The following is a 19,929-nucleotide window of genomic DNA, read 5'->3' as shown; positions in this document are numbered from 1 at the left end:
AGCTCTTGGAGGGCTTCCCTGGTGGCGCAGTGGTTGAGAGTCCGCCTGCCGATGCAGGGGACACGGGTTCGTGCCCCGGTCCGGGAAGATCCCACATGCCGCGGAGTGGCTGGGCCTGTGAGCCATGGCCGCTGAGCCTGCGCGTCCGGAGCCTGTGCTCTGCAACAGGAGAGGCCAGGGCAGTGAGAGGCCCGCGTACCGCAAAAAAAAAAAAAAAAAAAGCTCTTGGAGTACTACCCATCTTTCCATACACAGATGGAATGTCTTGACCTCTTTTTCAATGAGGACTCAGGTTGTTACTCTGTATATATGGCACTGTGTGCATACCTCTTGCTCTTTGATGAGAGACTATCCCCCCCCGCATTACTCTATACCTCTTTAATCTTAGCCTGGTCAGTGCTACTCCATGAGTGATAATGTGTGAAAGATTAAATAGAGTGGAGGAAACAAAGGGAGCTCATGGGCCATTTCATTTGGTGCTTCCCAGTGCCCTCCCTTTACTATGGGTACCAGGGGATGCTTTTACTCAAGGGGACTGCTAACAACTGCCTGGGGCTCAAGTGTTTCTCTGAATTTTATGTAGGTTTAATGCAGATGTTAAGACTGTTCTCTAGAATCTAACAGTGCTGGTCTTACTGCATCTAACCCTAGGAGGAGTGTTCGCATGGTAATAAATAACTTTGCTAGAGAAGAGAGCTGGGAGTTGAGTCCAGAGCATGCTGTTTCCATTCCAGGTCAAATTGTTTTCCTAAAGTAGGGGAAATGTTGTACTGGGAATAAAGTGTCCTCTTAAGTGTTCTCGCCTCTGACAGGAAAAATTCAATTTCCCTGAAAGATATGTCACCTCTTTTCCCTTCCTGAGACTTTAATCTCTGTATCGCAGTGGAAAAAGTGCTGAGGATCAAAGATGCAATACAAATGACTGGGTTACGTTTTGAACCCTACTTGTGTGGTCATCAGAATGTCTGAGACCGCAGGTGGCTGGTGGCAGATGGAGAGCTGTGGGAGTGTTGGAGGAACAGCAGGGAAGCCTGGTGAAATTATCTGAACACAGAATGATGATTCTGATACTGTGTTCTGCCACCAAGCACAGGTTATTAGCTGTAAAAAAAAATCAACTTTCTTTGATAGCGTCTCTATGTCCCTTACCTCTTCTATGAAATTTAGGTGATGGCCAAAGTAACTTCAGACAGTATACTGTGTGGCACATTATGTGTTTGTGGCATTTAGTTGCTCTGGGCATTATAAAATCAATATATTATGATGCTGAAGCCAAATTTCAAACTAGATACTGTATTTTTCCTATCTCCTTTGTAATTTCAATCAGATAAGGTTTTTCGTTTCTTGTCCAACACTGTTTGGTGAGCATTCAGTTTCTTGCAGAAAGCTAAATGTAATATGTGGATATGCTTCAATCTAATCACAACATATTTATTTAGTTCATAATATGTGCCCAGTACCTACAAAGTGTTGTGAAAGGAGCAAACTTTGTTTTAGACACAGTGCTTTTCCTCTCTTACGGAGTTTACTCCTGTATGTTATAATGTTTTTACTCCTTTTTCAATATACGAGCTTATCTTTTTAATGATAAAATTAATATGACTACCTTACCAACAAATCGGAAACAAGAGAAAAAAATATTGTCCACAAAGTTATCACCCTAACAAAAAAACTGCTAGCATTTTGGTGTTTTCTTCCAGCCTTTTTTTCTGGGCATCTGGGTTTTCCCTATAGTTGTTACAGTGTATATATATGTTTATAGCTTCTTTACATTTTACAATATTATGAACATTGTCCAAAATCTTCGCATCTTATTTGTGAAGGGTCTTAATACTCTGAAGAACACATGAGAGATATTCGTTTTAAATAGCCCGTGGTTTTCATAGTTTTAGTGGCAGTGTGAGATGTGAAGAGAACATGGGCTTGCCCAGAAATTGGGCTTGAATGCAAGCTCAAATATTTTTCTCTGTGATCAGAGACAAGCAATTTCTCCTCTCTGAGCCTCAGTTTTCATGTCTATAAATTCTGCCACGTATTTAGTGAATATGTGATCTGTAAATGGTAGCTATTACCATTTAGGCTGTCTCCAATTTTTGTCATTATAAATAATGAAATATGGAGCATCTTTACATATACAGTATAACACTTCCATATTTTGTATTATTTTCTTTGGCTGTAACTCCAAAACAGAATTTCTGGGTTGATCCATTTAACGATTCTTGACTTGCTTTATCACGCTGCTTTCCAAAAGAATTTACTAATTAAAATCACAGTGTCAAGGTATGAGAAAACCTGGTCTCACTTTCTATTTTTCAGATGGACTTTAAAGTCATCTTTTTAAGTCCCTGAAAATCCAATTGAGAGTTTGATTGTAATATTCAGCCTTCCATTTAGGAATGCCATATGCCTGATCATTTATTAAAATATCTTCTATTTTCATAAATGTTTGTATTTTTTCATATAGCCCACTTTTCTCATCCAGAACATGCATTTATGTATCTTATTGCTACTGAGAATATACAAGTATTGTAATAATTATAGATTAAATAATTGTAGATCATTATATTGATATGATTATATCATATGATCTATATTTTCACATTCCTTTAATAGTCATAACCCTATTTTGTTCTGCTTATATATCGTTCTTTTTTTTACATTGAATTATAGTTGATTTACAATACTGTGTTAGTTTCAGGTGTACAGCAAAGCGATTCAGTTTTTTGCAGATTATACTCCATTATAGATTATCACAAGATAATGGCTAGAATTCCCTGTAGTATACAATATATTCTTTTTTTTTTTTTGCGGTACGCGGGCCTCTCACTGTTGTGGCCTCTCCCGTTGTGGAGCACAGGCTCCAGACGCGCAGGCTCAGCAGCCATGGCTCACAGGCCCAGCCGCTCCGCGGCATGTGGGATCTTCCCGGACTGGGGCATGAACCCGTGTCCCCTGGATCGGCAGGCGGACTCTCAACCACTGCGCCACCAGGGAAGCCCTACAATATATTCCTGTTGTTTATCTATTTTTATACATAGTACAGTAGTTTGTATCTGTTAATCCAATACACTTAATCTGTCCCTCCCCATCCCCTTTGGTAGTCATGAGTTTGTTTTTTATGTCTGTGAGTCTGTTTCTGTTCTGTATATACATTCATTTGTATTATTTTTTAGATTCCACATGTAAGTGATATCATACAGTATTTGTCTTTCTCTAACTCTTCATCATTCATCATTCTTCTTTTACCAGTCAGAGTTTCTAAATCAATATAAGTGTGATAGAGATAATCCTACTTATTTAGTTTGAATATGAAAGGAAACACTCTAGGACAACATTTCCCAAACTGGGTTCTGAGGGGACTAGTGCTTTGAACAAAAGAAGGTTGCAATCCATTGAGATCTGTAATTCACACTACCATACTAATGTTTCCAAGACATCCTGTAGTTAGAAATATGTTTAAATTTTGTTCAATTCAGCATTTCCTACACCTATTTGGACAATGAATCCTTATACCTACCCCATCCCGTCCCCATTTTTTTAGAACTGCACATTAACATTTTAGACTTCTGAGGGACTTCCATTTGGGAAGAGATACTATAAAATATATACATGAAATATAATGTTGGGATTAATTTGGAAAAGATTTTGTTAATAATGTTATAGAAGTAACCATTTAGTCCTTTTTAAAAATATCATTAACAGAAATGAATATTAAGTGTCTTTTAAGTATCTATTGAACAATTTAGTTTTTGTTATTTAGCCTACTAATATGATATGATATAATAAAAAGTTCCTCGATATTGAAACTTCTTTAAAATCCTAGGATAATAACTACTTGGAATTGGTGGATTTTTTTTTTAATATACCTTGGATTCTCTTTGCTAATATTTTATAGTATTTAGGATTTTTACTTCTATATTCATAAGTGAAATTGGTCTGTGATTTTAATTTTCGTGTTAACTTCAGGGATATATATTCACTCCATTGAATAATGTGAGTACTTTTCTTTTTCTCAATACAGTAACTGTTTATGTTCAACGTGGGAGTTCTTTGCACCTTGAATGTTTGAAATAATTCCCTGGTTAATGGGCTGAAGCCTTTTATGGGGGTTGTTCTTTAATAACTCTATCAATAATTTCACCAGCATTGCTCTTGTCAGGTTCTCTTTTTGTTGTTAAGTCAGTTTTGGTAATTTATATTTTTCTTCCAGAAAATTGTCTATTTTGCTGAGATTGCCTAATTTATTTCCTTATCATTATCCATAGTGTACTTTATAATTTTCAAGTATTTTCTGTAACTGTTTTTTTTTACCTGTTTTTCTCTTTACTTGTGCTGTTTCTGCCTTTCTTCTTTAAGAGCTATGCTTGACTTTATTAATTAACTCTACTATGTTTCTTTTTTTTTAATTTCTGATTTTATGAGGATTATGTCTTTCTGTTTTCTGAAGCTCCTTGTATTTTTTTCCTAAATTGTTAATTTGATTATTTTTCCCTTTCCCTTTTAAATAATAAGAACCCTTGGCTATAAATTTGCCTATGAGAAGACCTATGAATTCCATAAAGTTTAATGTGTTTTATTACCATTTTGTTGTATCTGAATACGCTCTAATTGTACTACTAGCTGGCCTATTGAGGATCTCAGGAAAAATGCCCTAAATGCGCCTGCTCTGTCATGCGTTACGTTTTCTTTCTCATTTTAACTGCTAGGTCTCATAGGCTTAGATGACTGCTCAGAAGCAAGGTCTACTAAAGTCACTGTCCCTCACATACAAGTTTGACCTCTTATCTGCTCAGAGATGGAAGTGTTACAGCCTTCAAAGTGTCTGTTTAAAGCCACTTTAAATTTATTTAACAAATATTAATAAGAAAATTATTATGTACCAAGCATCATTTTAAGCATTTTGTGAATATTAATTTAATTGATCTCATAACAACCTTGTGCGACAGATATTATTCACCCCTTCAGAGATGGGGAAACTAAGGCACAGAGGCTAGTGAGAGCCAGGACTTGAACCCAGTAGATCTAGCTCCAGAGGCTGCAGTCTGAACCATCAGGTTAAACTGCTCTTCTCTTTTGAAATTCTGCCTGCTTATTCCTACCATACAAATATCTCCATAACTAAGAGAAAAATGTCTCCCTCCATACCTGGTTTAAGATTTTTTAAAAGGTTATAACTGCATGTCACTATAGATTTCAATACCTGTCCCAGGAAAGTAATGAAAAGTGTGAAGAAAATCAGGATGTGCCACCCCAAAATGTGACATCTTGGCATATTGGATATTTTAAGCTAAAGGAATTTGAAAAGGGCAGAAGCAAGGTCTCTCTGACCTTCCACTTCTGCCCCGAAGCAGATCACAAGATCCTCACGTGAGAGGTCCTTCACTATGCCCGGAGGAAAGGAGCATCTTTACCTCAGAGGACAGAGAGACCCTGAGAGGAAGCGCAACAAACAGACCTTGCTGATTCCCCCCACTTAGCTACCCGTAACTCATACCCTTTGTCCTTCCTTGCATGTTCTCCCACGACTTTCCACTCTTCATCAAACCTAGCACAAAACAGCTCAGGCTTAATCATTTTTTCGGAGCTTCCTTAGGATGGCCCCTGTGTCACCTAAAATTTATATTGAATAAATTTGTATGCTTTTCTCCCATTAATCTGTTTATCAGTTAGTTTTTAGGTACAGTCAGGGATCCTAAGAGGTCTGAAGGAAGAGTTTGCCTGTCCTCAAAGGACTCAAAACACACCCCTCTACTCCTCACTGGAATCTCCTTCCCATCATTTCCCTCCGAGCCTTAGCTGCAGTCTACAGGCAAAACCTCTCTGTGTCCATGCCCACGGCCAAGCCAGTCTGAACAGCTGCAGAGCCTAGAATGTTCAGATCATCAAAGTACCCCACCGCTGACAGAGGGTTGAAAGCATGATAGATAATACTGAGAAAGTCCTTGGCGTTACAGCCGGGAGGAATAAAAGATGAGGAAAGATGGACTGGTCTGTATTCTTGGTATTCTGTAGTTTCCATCTCAAACCTATCAAAAAAATCAAAGCAAACTGTGGTCCAGGAGAACAAGTGGTCCCAAGTTTGGAGTGTGAGACTAGGCACCGCTTAAGCGGCTTAGAACAAACACTGGAAACACCGCTGCTGGTCTTGGATCACTCCGCACAGAGGGCCACTGTAAGCAGTTACGCCTGGCAGATCAGCTCCTGTGATTCAGAGAGTCGTCCGTAGGTATTGTTTTTGAGGTTTATGTTTACAAGCTGTTTTCTCTGACCAAGACATCAAAGTACACAAAAAACAGCTCTCTCTTCTGCCTTTTCATTTTTCTTCTGTTTCAGTGGCTCTGAAGGAAATAGTTTATTTCAAAAAGGTAATTCCTAACATCCCTGCCCCCCCAAGTAAATTTTATATACACCTTACAATGTATATTTTATTTCAGAGCATGCCAATATAGCCTTTTAATTCTATAATAAACATACAGAAAATTACCTTTATTTATACAGATTGATTTCCTCCTTGACTCAGTTGTTTTCCAGAAGATAGTTCTATTTTTTTCCCCAGTGAATGAAATTTTCATTTAAGCATATCATTAGTTTTAGTGTGTTGTGGTCAGAGATCATGTTCTATTTTCCCCTGTGTGTTTCCATACACATATCTTTTGTTTTTAGTGCAAGTATTTGATTTAGCAAACACAGACAGCTTTTTTATGAATGGGGCAGTGATCAGAACATCACCCAGATTCAATGGCAGTATATGACATGACATATGTTCACTGTTTCCTATTCAGCTAGTGAAGTTCTGCATCCATTGTGGAGCTGCTATGAGCACACAGATCAGATTTAGACCATAGCGTCTTATCTGTTCCCCAAACAGTTTCATTTTCAGCAGGTCATTTGTTTAATCTGAGGATTTACCTAGTAACAGTATCACCTAGTTACATATCAGCTGTAACATATGGAAACTCATATTTCATAAGGAAAGCATCATATATTAATTGTAAATCATGTCACAATTCTTCGTGTCTTTTTTGTATCTTCATAATAAAGTCACAGAGAAACATTCATCCATTTCAATCAATCAGCCATTTCAATTGCCTCCTTTGGTTCCTCAGGACACCTAATTTCTGAACCAGAGTATTCTATTATAATGGACTAGAATGAGTAAATTTTCCTCCTACGATTCTTCTGGCTCAGGATGAGGACCGACATGATTCCAAAAACGCTTCAGTGCCATTACCCTAGATTAGAGGGTCTCAAACTTTAGCAGGCATTAGAATCACCTAGAAGGCTTGTTAAAACAGTGATTGTTCCATTCCGTTCCCAGAGTTTCTGGTCCGACAGATCAGGGTGTGGCCCAAGAATTCGTATTTCTAACAAATTCCCAAGCGATTTTGAAACTGTTGGTCCCAGTCTACGCTTTGAAAGTCTTAATCTGGGGGGTTATCATTCTCAGACTTGGAAGCACGATTATGTATAGCCAATGCTTTGGCATGCTTTATTCCTGTGGCAGGCGTCATTTGAAATACACGACTCTTGTTCTCTCGAGCACCTGAAAAGAACTTTTCTATACTTAAATCTGTTTTCCTGCTTACAAGAGTGAGATGGACAAAAGGAATGCAGAAATGGCACAGCAAAGACCGGTGCTCCAGAGAAGCCAAACAGAACAAGTAAGAGCATTTAGGGCTGTCCAGGCTTTTGCAGAATTCCTTTGAATCTCTATTGCCTCTGGGTGTGAAACGTTTTTGATGCTCAGATTATATGATTTTTTTTCTATTCTCGACAAGAGAGAAGAATTAAGATTCTTTTGGGAGTCTTCTTGCTTCATTACATGCCAATCATATTTCTTGAACTTCATGGAGAATTAGGAAGGGTTCTCCGTAGTAATCAATTCTGTGTTATCGAGGAGAGACTTTCAGTTTATATGATTAAGACCCTCATTAAACATGTTTAGAAACAGATCTTCCAATCATCCTACGTAGACTGTTTTAGTGTTTATTTATCTTTATATTGATGATGTTCTTTTCCTTATTTTGTACAAAGCCTTAAAATTTAAGCCTATTTTTTTTTCTGATTCCACTTTTCCATAGAGATGGAGATCGGGTTAGTTGTATCCTTGTGGTAATAGAAGCAACAATTAAATTACACTTTTTAAGGCAAAACAAATTAAGATTCTTCAATTTTTTTAGTGAGTCCAGCTCTTAATCCCGTGAATTTTTTTCTTTTTAGTCTTCATCATCTCCTTAAATATTTGTAAGTTGAAAACAACTTTTTAAAATAATAACATGTTCTCTTACTTGCTATGTGTCAGGCACTGTGCTAAGCACTTTACATGTACATAATGATATGTACATCATTACGTGCTTTACCAAATTAATAGATGTGCATTATTGAAACTTCATGGGTTTCTAAAAATTTATTTTGCCTAAAGATTCAGACATTTCTCTGAAGCAAATGGAAATAGTTTTTCCTGGTCATTACTTATTGTTTTCCTATCTTGTAAGGGTTCTCTGGAAATTTATTTTGTTTGCACATTTGTTTTAATATTCTAGTGTTTTCCAATTCTGTCAGCGTTAGTAGCTTCAATGAATCCTGCAATTTACTCTTACATTCAGGGAAGCTCAATGTGCTAATTAAAAGATGCTGATCAGGAGATGTTAAATTTTTTTTAGGATCTCAGTTAAATATAATAACACAAAGATTTCTGACAGAAAAGAACTGGATGATAACAAATATAGAAGCAGGTGGCAGAAATTGTTTAAAAAGATCGCTAGATGTCATTCTAGAAGATTAAGCAAAATAATACTCTCTTGGGCTTCCCTGGTGGCACAGTGGTTGAGAGTCCACCTGCCGATGCAGGGGACACAGGTTCCTGTCCCGGTCCGGGAAGCGGCTGGGCCCGTGAGCCATGACCGCCGAGCCTGCGCGTCCGGAGCCTGTGCTCCGCAACGGGAGAGGCCACAACTGTGAGAGGCCCGCGTACTGCAAAAGAAATAATAATAATAATAATAATAATACTCTCTTGAACAGAAAAGTTTAACCCTTGATAATGATTGGAACTTTTTGTGCCTAACATAGGAGTTTGTTTGTTCATTTGTTCATTCAAGCAATAAACATGAGTAGTCTTTTATTGTTGCAGGTGGTTCTGTGTTGAGGTTGGGGTATAGAGACCCAGTCCTGGTTCTTGTCCTTGAGGGAGAAGGTCCCAAAGGGCAGAGGGAACAGGCAACTCTCACCTCACCCCTGCGCCTCCTGTTCTGAGAAGAATGGCAAGACTTGTGGACTCTTAAAACCCGGAGAAGGGTATTTTTACTCAGGGGTTGTAACTGAGGACAAAAGGGAAATGTCCTCAGGGCAAGATGCTTTTTCCCTAGGGGGCTCACGAGAGGACAGAGTGTGAGGAATCTTGGGAGTTGTGGAGACGAGTGACCGCTGTGTGACTCAGGACCCTTCAGAAGTTCTGTCAGTGCCTTCGGAGGCTCAGAAGGGACCCCTCCCCCAAGCTGGAGCAGGTCCAGGTTTGAGAGCTTAAGAGGCTGACCCAGTCCTAAGTGTGGAGGCAGAATGTGGTCCTGCGCAAACAAGGCTGCGGGCTCGTTGTTGCTTTCTCTTAACAAAACCTCTTTCTACAACCTTTTCCTACTGTGTTTGTTGGGATTACTCTGAAGGATAGAATTTATCAGGTTGGGCAACAGCCTCATCCTCTCGCAAATAAAGCAACTCAAGGTCTTCTGCTACAGACGACTTTGGCAATAGGATCATGTAAATATCCAGTAAATTACCATAGTGTTTTCAGTGATGATACTGTTAAATTTTGAGTAGGAATTCCATTAATTGAACTTCATTGCACTATATAACACAACATAATAAACACAGGATAACATATCATCCCTGTTAAATCCTTGTCAATAAATAAGATTAGAAGAAAAAAACCCTTTATTTTCTCAGTAATATCAAAGTATAAGATTTAACCATATCCGCATCATTAAGGCTCAGTCATAATACATTTCAGGTCTCCCTCTCTCTTTCTGCAATTCTCTTTTGACCACGTTTGACTGAATGCTATTTATAATATTAGGAGTAGACACCTGCTATGTGCCTCTTACATGTGCTCTTATGTATATTACTGCTGAAATTCAAAGAAACTTTGCCAACGTAGATATTATTATCTCTTTTTTACACTGAAATCATAGACATTTGTCGGAGGGGCAGAGGTGGGATTCAAACCCAGGCCCGACAGGTGCCAGAGCTGGGCTCTCCCAGGTGCACAGCCCCTCTGGGGAAGTGCTTTCTGCGGATGTTCACGACACATCTAATTAGGGTCATTGTAAACCATCTTTGACAACTGATGAGATTTCGGATATGGTTGTAGGAATCAAAGGAGTCATTTTATCAGAAAATAAAGCACTTAGAAGGGAGAACAATATATTAAAAGGGGCAATATTTTCCAGGTATTGAGATTTAAATAACCGTTACTCCTCTGTGGCTGTATTTGAGATAGAGTTAGCAGGAATTCAGTAGTGCCAGGAATCAAATTTGACATTTACTTCGGAACCAAAGTATATATGATTCAGTTCCCTTGCCCAAACAGATCAGAATGACAAGTTTTCATGTCCAGCCTAAAGATCGTTTGCCTGCTATCAGCAAAGATTTGTCCAGAATGAGTAGTCTGGGAGATCTAACCTTGCCCCTGCTCGGCAGGCTCCACAGCTCATTGTGTCTCTAAATTCCAAATGCGGCTCAGTTTTTGGCTTTTAGATCCCCCTATGTTGAGTCAGAGGGGTCAGGGAAGTCATTTGGAATGTTTTGTTCCAAATCCCTGCTGCTGTTACTAAGAATAGATGCAAACACAGTGAAGCCGCCGTGCGGGAGCTGGCCTCGATGCTTGCACGGTGGTGGATGGGGCAGGTAGGATAATGCCAAGGATGGTTACCTACCCATGACTTTCCTGGAGACCTGGAATCAGAGTCATGGTCCCCCATCCTCCATCTTATTGCCACCTGGGAGTGCTCTGGACCAAGTGTCATCTGAGCCCAGAGAGAGCATGCCCACATCTTTGTAAGCCTACCCTTTCTTTGTGTTTTTATGTGGGCCAGCCCTTGCATTAACGAGCTAATACTCCTGAGGTAAGGACATCTCGGGAGTCAAGTCACTCCTCTTCAGGTGCACGGATGACTTGGTGGAGGTAATCCTTGAAATAGGACCATTAATATTTTCTTTTTTCAAGGAAGAAAAACAGCATGATAAGGGCTAATAGAACAAGTATCTGAAGATGTTTTGTCTTGTAATATGTGTGCATCACACAAGGTGGCAGAACAAGCATATGGCGATCCTCCAGCTGGAGGTGGGAAGCTGCATTGTCTGCAAGGCAGGATCCGGTCACCAGCCCCTACCTTTGCAGGCTAAGCTGCAGCTGCTGCTTCTCTCTGTGTGTGCTCACACGTTTGTGTTTGAGTAGAGTATGGCACATAGTTTAATAACTTGCCGGCACTCAAATCCTTAGCTTTCTGTGAGAAACTCTGTTAAATGATTAGACCTCATTGGTTTCTTGAAAATAGGCACCGACTCCTGGCTCCGATTTCTATGCCTCCTTTTTGATTGAAAACACAAGCTTACTCTCCATTAGCGTTCTAGTTTAGCTCAAGGGCATCGTAAAAGCTAAGCCATAAGACAGTTTTATAACCTATGATATCAAATTTTAACTTTTTTCTTCTCCATATAGGATGTGAGTATGACGTTAAATATTTATTAAATATTTGTCAAGCTTATTAACTCTGTTTGTTTTTCTCCATAAGGAGAATTAAAAATCCCTGGATTTATTTTTAAATTTAATTGAATGGTTAATACTTAATTTTAATCATTATTAATTCAATTTTTTATGTAGTCATTTTTATGGCTGAATAAAATATTTTACCCGACTCAGGCTTGTGAACAAGGCCATTAGCAATAGACTACCTAGGACTGTCACACCATGCATCAGAAATACTAGAGAACAAATTTATTTGTACTCTTGACCTATTCAGTACAAAGAAATGGGACATCTCTCAAAGTCATGGGGAGAACATTTGATCTCTAGAATAAAAAACAAAAGCTATGCATACGCCTCATTTCTCACATAAAATTTACATCTTAGCCTCAGAAGTTTTAACGGATACAATTTATTTTCCCCAGTTCTTTAGACTATATTAGGATGGACTTTGGGAGGGTAAAATGCTCATTCTCAATAAAGTGGTCAGGTAATTTAGGAAGCTATACCACCAGGGAGACAGGTGACCATGGCTGGTCATCTTTGGTCACTTCTTTCTTCTTCTCTTCCGCTCTGATTACCTTTCCAAGGGCTTTCAGTACTTCCGGGAAGTGCTGTTGGTTCTTGCATCTGTGTCTCTCCTTTCCCTTAGCCTAAATCATCATCCTTATCTCTGGGCCTTTGTACTTAACTGCATCTCATCACTTCCTCCTCCACCTACCAGCTCTGTGCTGGAGCTAGCTCACACTGGCTTGTGAGAGTCGATTTTGCATGTTTTCCCCCCAATTTCAAGTTGATAGTTTGGGATTGGCCATGATATAAATATATGCACACCACAGAAATCAGTGAACACTACAAAAAAGTCAAAGCTTTCCCCTTCTCCCCCTGAGCTAGTTTACCTGCACATTACAGTGTAAGACCATGGATTCAAAGGAATAACTCCAAATTGATTCTGCCAGCCCACCCCCCAACCCCCGAGAATTTGTTGTCAAAGACACATTGTATGAATGTGGTAACTTCCATTAAGAGGGAAATAAATATATTTATTTACAGAACTGATGGCATTCTTGTCCATGTTCAGGAATGCCAGATGTTATGCAGCTGGTGTGTCACTGAAACCATTGTGCATGCAGCAGCTGGGCAGAGATTTGAATGGAAAGTGTCTCCACCTTTAGACCGTGCCAAAAATGACCTCCAAATTATCTAAACACCACACTGAGTTTAGTGAAATGCCCAGCGCTTCTCCAATCTGCTGGCCACTCCCAGGGAGCTCGGCACTATAGAGCAGTACAGAGAATTACAAAGTCACAAATTTGACTTTTGAGGGACCTTACAATCTAGTTTATCGTGAGGGCTCTTGTCACCCTGGAAAAGAGATGCCCCAACTTCCTGCACTAAATTTGAATATTGTCACTCGGGTTTCAAACAATCTGGCAGAGTCTAGTGTTCAAGTGTTTAAAAACCCGTAAAAATTTAGAACATTCTTTAGTCTGTGATTCAAAGCTCTTTATAGTATTTCCCCAGCCTACTTCTCAGTCTGTTGGTCTCTGTGGTTTCCTGCCACCCTGTATCTTCTGCCTGAAATTTCCTTTATCTTCTCTCGATTTACTCGAACTTTATCGTGTTTCAAGACTGATGTGAGATTCCATTCCCTCCTTAAAGCTTTTTCTGGTCTCCCCGCTTGGAAATAAGTATGTTCTCCCTAGAACACCTACATCATTTTTTATACAACTGTTAGGTTACTTATTAATTTTAACTTTACATTTGCCCACGTGCTTCATCTTCCCTATTAGATTTGGTAGCAGAAGCCACATGTGCCAGTTTTTAAGCTGTGGACACACTCAGCTCCAAATTCACCCGCCTCACTCTGCTTAAACCACAGGTCTGCTACCAGTCAGGTTCTGCCATTGGGGCACCGGGAGGAGAGATGGGAAGGTGGTGGAAGGAGAAGGGACTTGCTCCCCCCTGTTTTCTTGATGTTCCTGAAAGCAACATCCCAGGGATGCCATATCACCTTGTCAGCAGCAGTTGGTTCCAGTCTCCGGACCCCACCTCCTGGTGGCCCTCAGCAACTGTGCCTGCCTTTTTCTCAAGCATCCCAACCCCACGTCCTTGAGTCTCAGATATCCAAGCCCAGCTCCGAGGGGTGCCTCCTCCAGCTTCTAAGTTCTTCCCTGTATTTCCCCAGCCTGAGGTGCATATTACTTCCTCTGATTAATAAGTCTGTGTTACCTCATTCTTCCCTCTAAAGGGCCTTTTCAGTCCTCCAACACCTGTGTCACGAATTCCCTATGATAAATACCCTGTTGAAATAGCCAGTGTGGTTTCTGTGCTCCTGGCTGGACCCTGGCACATTGACAGATCTGTCACTTTCCTCCTAGGCCCAGTTACCCAATGCAGTGCCTAAGAGTACGGTTTGCATAGAATAATTGCTTAAGAAATATTTGTTGAATGGTGAATGAAAATTTATTAAGACAAAAGATCCTGCTACATTTCATTATTCTGTCTTTTCGCCTCCATTTTCATGACTACTATGTTCAAATAGGAGCTTCAGTTAACATTCATGGGCAATTTGGGTGGGTCAGGAAGCATTTCCTTGGGGTTTAAAGGATGGCTTAAAAACACATGACTTGTCACTGTACTTTACAAGCAGCAGAAAACAATGTCTGCCTTGTGCAGTGCCCCTTTGTGTTGGCTGCTCTTCTACTACAGACTCTGGGGAAATTGTCCATACTGAGAAAGACACAACTTCTTCATGGGTACTGCTAACTAAAACAGACAGAATTTATAATATGCATGTCAAGAAGGGGAATCCACTAGCCACTCTTTTCTCCTCCTGAAACTTGGGAAGGATGTTTTTGATTGAAGGCCAGGTTGTAGAGAAAAATAGCTGCTCAACAAGCATGTGAATAATTATTACTTTAACCAAAGTAAACCTTGCAGAAGCCTGAGGCATTATCCATTACAGTAGAAGACGAAAAGAGTGCTGGGGGTAATGTAGATTCTGACCAACTGGGTAATCACCAAGGATGTGATTTCTTGAGTATGCGAAATGCTCAAGTCTGGCATGTGGTGCACGTCTAGGAATCTATTAAAGTACGTACTCACCTAGATCCCTCTCTCCCCACTTCTTAGTGCTTACATCAACTTAAACAACCGCCTTTGAGACAACTCCTTGAAATCAGGTGCGGAATTGGTAGTTATTGTAATGGTATTAGTGTGACTGTTTTCACTGAGTCTTTTACTGATTTTGATCATTATTAGCATACGAACAAAGCCAATACTCCCGTGAACAAATGAAGTGTCACTAAACAAGTCAAGGGAGATAAGATATACCCTATGCCCCTTGTTCTCACCTAGGCTAAGTCATTTGGGAATCATCTGAAAATAATTCCTCACCAAAACTATAAGCCATTTGCAAAAGATGCTTTGCTAAATATAACTAACTTAGAGGTGAGTAAGTTGCAGTTCAGCAGTGTTGAGAAACTTTTCTTAAATCTCTATGATCTAATCTTGAGCACCTGTATTACAGATTTTAGATTTGGATCATTTTTATATCCAAGAAACAGAATACCAAGAAACTTTAGAAAATATAAGTTTTGGCTCTCTAAAAAGGATAAAGAAAATGTATTTAGAATTGGAACAATCAAGTGATTTGGGGTATGGATAAGAGATAGATTATGGTTGTCTGTACATCAGGGTAGATGATACAGTGTTAACAGCCACAGGCTTTGAGTCAGCAGAACTGAATTCAGTCTGACCTCTCCTGCTAGTGAACCCCAGTTCCTTCTATGAAATGGGGATGACAATATCTCCCCCATAGGTTACAGTGAGGATCAGATGCTATTACCTTCATGAAAGCTCCTAGGACAGTGCCTGGCTTGTAGTAGATTCTCACCAAAGCTGGCTGGGCTGGAAGGGACGGGTGTAGAGTCTGGGTAGGACATCATAGTGGGTTATGTGGTGGTGCCTAGGTCCCTGGCTGGCCTTAAGGGGCGAGTGACACACTGTTCCCACCACGAGGGGAGGCCATTTTAATACTTTCTTTCTTATCTCTGGAGCCCGTGGTTTGGTATGAAAATCAGTGGGCCCAGAATGGGGAGCAGGGACGGTGGATTTGGGGGCGTGGGCTCAGAGCAAATGAAACATGGCGAGCTTGTGAGTCACCGAATCATTTCCCACCCATTAAAGCCCCTCATGTAAAATCTCAGACTCGCTGCTGTTGTCCCACTACCTCAGCATCCCCGTACCTCTCTTCTCTTTCCCTTAGGTCATTGTTGCCAAAATGCCACACCTCATATCTGAGCATGCTTTGCTGTGACAGAGCTGTTTGAACCTGTGAACTCCACACTTCCATGCAGTTCGAGAGCTAACCTTTATAGCAGTTTTTTCCTTCCAGACTGTGTACTATTTCTTCTCCAGGCTGTAAATTTTCTTGCCTAAGGTAGTCTATCTCCCTCTTTCAAATTTACTACTTCTAATTAACTATGAGTTTAGACATCTGATCCCCACCCTTGAGAATTACACAGAAAATAAGCATAAATGGGTGCTGATGAAATCCCAGGTGACTTTACCATGAGGCACGTGCCTCAGCTTTAGTGCCTAGAGTTTGTGCTATATTTTGGCTGGTGAGAGACCTCTCCCTAGTTCATAGATGTTTTCTGGAAAGATGACATTGCTTATTGTAGAGTTCTAGATGAAATATTATGGTATTGTCCTTAATCCTCTTCTGAGAATACAGGGACAAAAATTCTATTTGTGGGGCACCCGCCTTTAAGTGGAAAGAGGTGTCATTCTGTGCTGCCTCATTTTTCAGGGCTCCCAGGTTTGTTAAGAGACATTCAGAAGAACTCAGTGCAGACACTAACGTATCTAGCCTCCTTGGCAATGGCTTGTGGATGCATAGGCAAGTCAAGTCCTTGCAAAGAAAGGTGAGGAGGGAGGTGAACAAATATGTTTTTGAGGTTGGAGACATGAATAACCAGAAACTGTCAGAGGTTGGAAGGGAAAAGAAAGGGGAAAAAGGGAATTCAGGACAATTTTCACACAAGAGAGGAGAAAGAAAGCAGACAAAGGAACATATGGGGGAGGAAGCAGAGAAAGAATGAATGAATGCTGGCATGCTGACCCTCTGCTTCCACGGAAGGAGCAGGTGTAGGGAGGCGTCCCCTGACTAAGACTGATCGCCGAACAGGGACACAGCGTAAAAGGTCCAGCTCCAGGAACATCTGTGGAGAGAAGCACAGTGTGGTTAAGATGAAGTTCCTGCTAAACCCAGACCTGCGAAAGTGAAGAGAAAGCAAAAGGTGAGTTAACAGGAAACTGTGAGCAATGCTCTGGTGAGAGAAGAAAGTTAGGGAGTCAGAAGGTGGAAGAGTCGTTTCAAATCAGTGGTGCAGCTTAGCAGGCTGGGCAGGTAAGAGCGATGGAGAATGAGGACCCCTGGTGTCCTCTGGTGAGTCCAGAAAGCCAGGCACTTGGGGGCTGGGGATGAAGGACTCCAAACATTTAGATGACCCTGAAAGAGGCACAAAAGAGCACTGCGTTTGGGGCTGGAAGAGTCTTCAGTGGAAGAATGCTGGAAATGCATGTGGTAAACCTTACACGCTAATCTTCCCCAGTGGCAGTGCACACTGATTTTGCCCCTTTGCCAAGTAGCACCCCGGACACCTGGGACCACCACCAATTCTGGTCTGAGCTACCATCATCCCCTGGTTGGATTACTTAACAGCTTCTTTAAAAAAAAAAAAATTATTGACGTATAGTTGCTTTACAATACTGTGTTAGTTTCTACTGTACAGCAAAGTGAATTAGCAATACATATACATATTTCCCCTCTATTTTGGATTTCCTTCCCATTTAGGTCACCACAGAGCACTGAGTAGAGTTCCCTGTGCTATACAGTAGGTTCTCATTAGTCATCTATTTTATATATAGCATCAATAGTATATATATGTCAATCCCAATTTCCCAATTCATCCCACTCCCTACTTCCCTCCCTTGGTATCCATATGTTTATTCTCTACATCTGTGTCTCTATTTCTGCATTGTAAGTAAGATTGTCTATATTACTCATCCATAAAAAGGAATGAAATAGGGTCATTTGTAGAGATGTGGATGGACCTAGAGACTGTCATACAGAGTGAAGTAAGTCAGAAAGAGAAAAACAAATATTATATTAACTCATATATGTGGAATCTGAAAAAATTGGTACTTAACAACTTCTTAATTGGTCTTTCAGCTTCCATCCTTATCCTCTAAAATCTGTTTTCAATAGAGCAAACCAGATTGATCTGCTTGAAACTGTAAATCAGATCTTAGTTCTCTTTTGCATAAAACCCTGTGACGCCTTCCCATATCACCCAGAGTAAAAGCCAAAGTTCCTACAAGGATTTACAAGGCCTTGTATGATCTGCCCCCTCCCCAGCCCTAGTCCTACCATGACTCCACTTCCTATGACTCGTCCTCTTATTCACTCTGCTCTGGTTCACTGTCCCCCTTGCTATTCCTCAAATAGGCCAGATGTGCTACCTTCTCAGGGTCTTTGCTCTGGCTGCTTTCTCTGCCTGCAATGTTCTTCCCCCCAGATACCTACACAGATAACTCTGTCACTTCCCTGGAATACTTGCTCAAATGTCCTCTTCTCAGGAAGACCTATATTGACAACCTTATTTAAAATTATAACCTACATACTCTCTCTTCTGCATCCTCCCCACCTTTCATTCCTACCGTTCTCTACCTTTCCCTATTTCCATAGCCCTTATCATTCTCTAATATACTATTTAATCTAATTATTAGGTGTGTACTGTTTGCAGTCCCCCCACTGGACTGTGAACTCCACAAGGGCAGGGATTAATGGGTTGTTCACAAATGTACCCTGAGTGACTAGACCAGCACCTTGTCACACAGTAAATGCTCAATTATTTTGACTGACTGACTGACTGAATGAATGAAAAATAAGAATGAACTAAATAAGGGTAGTGGAGAAAGGCCACAGAAGGAGAGAGTATTCAGAGGAACATGTGCATGTGTGTGGAGAAGGAAGCTTGGCATACTCAAGCATGGAAAACTTAAGTTAGGTACTGGAAATAGCAAGTGATATGGAAGGGGTAAGACTGGAAAGGTAGGTGAAGGCCCTGACCATGTGGATCTCGTAGGTTGTGTTAAGAATTTTGGTTCAGGGACAATGAGAAGCCACCTAATTATTTTAAGTGGTGGTGATGGTGACACAATTAGACTCGTATTTTTCAAAAAAAAAAAAAATCAATAGGTGAAGGGGGAAAACCAATCAAATTGCTGTTGCAGAAGACCAAGCAAGAGATGGTGGCAGCTTGGACTAGGAAGATGTTGATATAGAAGAAAGCAGTGGATGGATTCTAGAAATATTCAGACATGCCAGGATATAACACTGAACAAAGTTTGCAGGGGATAATGGAACAAAGCAGGAGATGGCCAGCTTGGCTCACAGCTAGCTGGCTGGATAGTAGAGTGTCATTCATTGTGATGAGGAACACTGGGAAGTGATCAGGTTTGGGAGGAGAGGTCCTGAGATCAACTGCAGACAGGGTAAATGTGAGATCTTTTTGTGAGTTGAACTGCATTTCCTCAAATTTATATGTTGAAGTCCTAACCCTCAGGGACCTCATTTGGAAATAGGGTTTTTGCAAGCATAATTAGTTAAGATGAGGTCCTACTGGAGTAGGGTGGGTCTCCAATCCAATATGACTAATGTCTTTATAAAAAGGGGAAATTTGGGGACAGAGAAAGACATACACAGAAGGAAGATGATGTGAAAAGATGCAGGGAAAAGACCACTATCCATAAGCCAAGAAGAGAGGCCTGGGAGCCTCTCTCACAGCCCTTGGGAGGAACCAATCCTTCCACCACCTTGATCTTGGACTTCTAGTCTCCAGAATTGCGAGACAACCATTTTTTGTTGTTCTGCCACCCAGTTTGTGGCACTTTGTTACAGCACCTCTAGCAAACTAATACAGATCCCTTTTGGCCATTTGAGTAGAGAGATTGAATAAGTAAATAGACATACATATCTGCAGCTCAGAGGAGAGGTCAGGCCTGGAGGTACACCTTTGAAGTCATCTGTAGAGATAGTAATTGAACTAGCCTGCTATCCTGGGGGTGAATGGCAGGACTACTAAGACCTTCTGCAATGTCCACACCACCGTACCCATGGA

This window comes from Pseudorca crassidens, chromosome 13 (genome assembly GCF_039906515.1).
Source record: "Pseudorca crassidens isolate mPseCra1 chromosome 13, mPseCra1.hap1, whole genome shotgun sequence".
In the NCBI taxonomy this organism is placed as follows: Eukaryota; Metazoa; Chordata; class Mammalia; order Artiodactyla; family Delphinidae; genus Pseudorca; species Pseudorca crassidens.
This window is presented reverse-complemented; position numbering follows the sequence as displayed.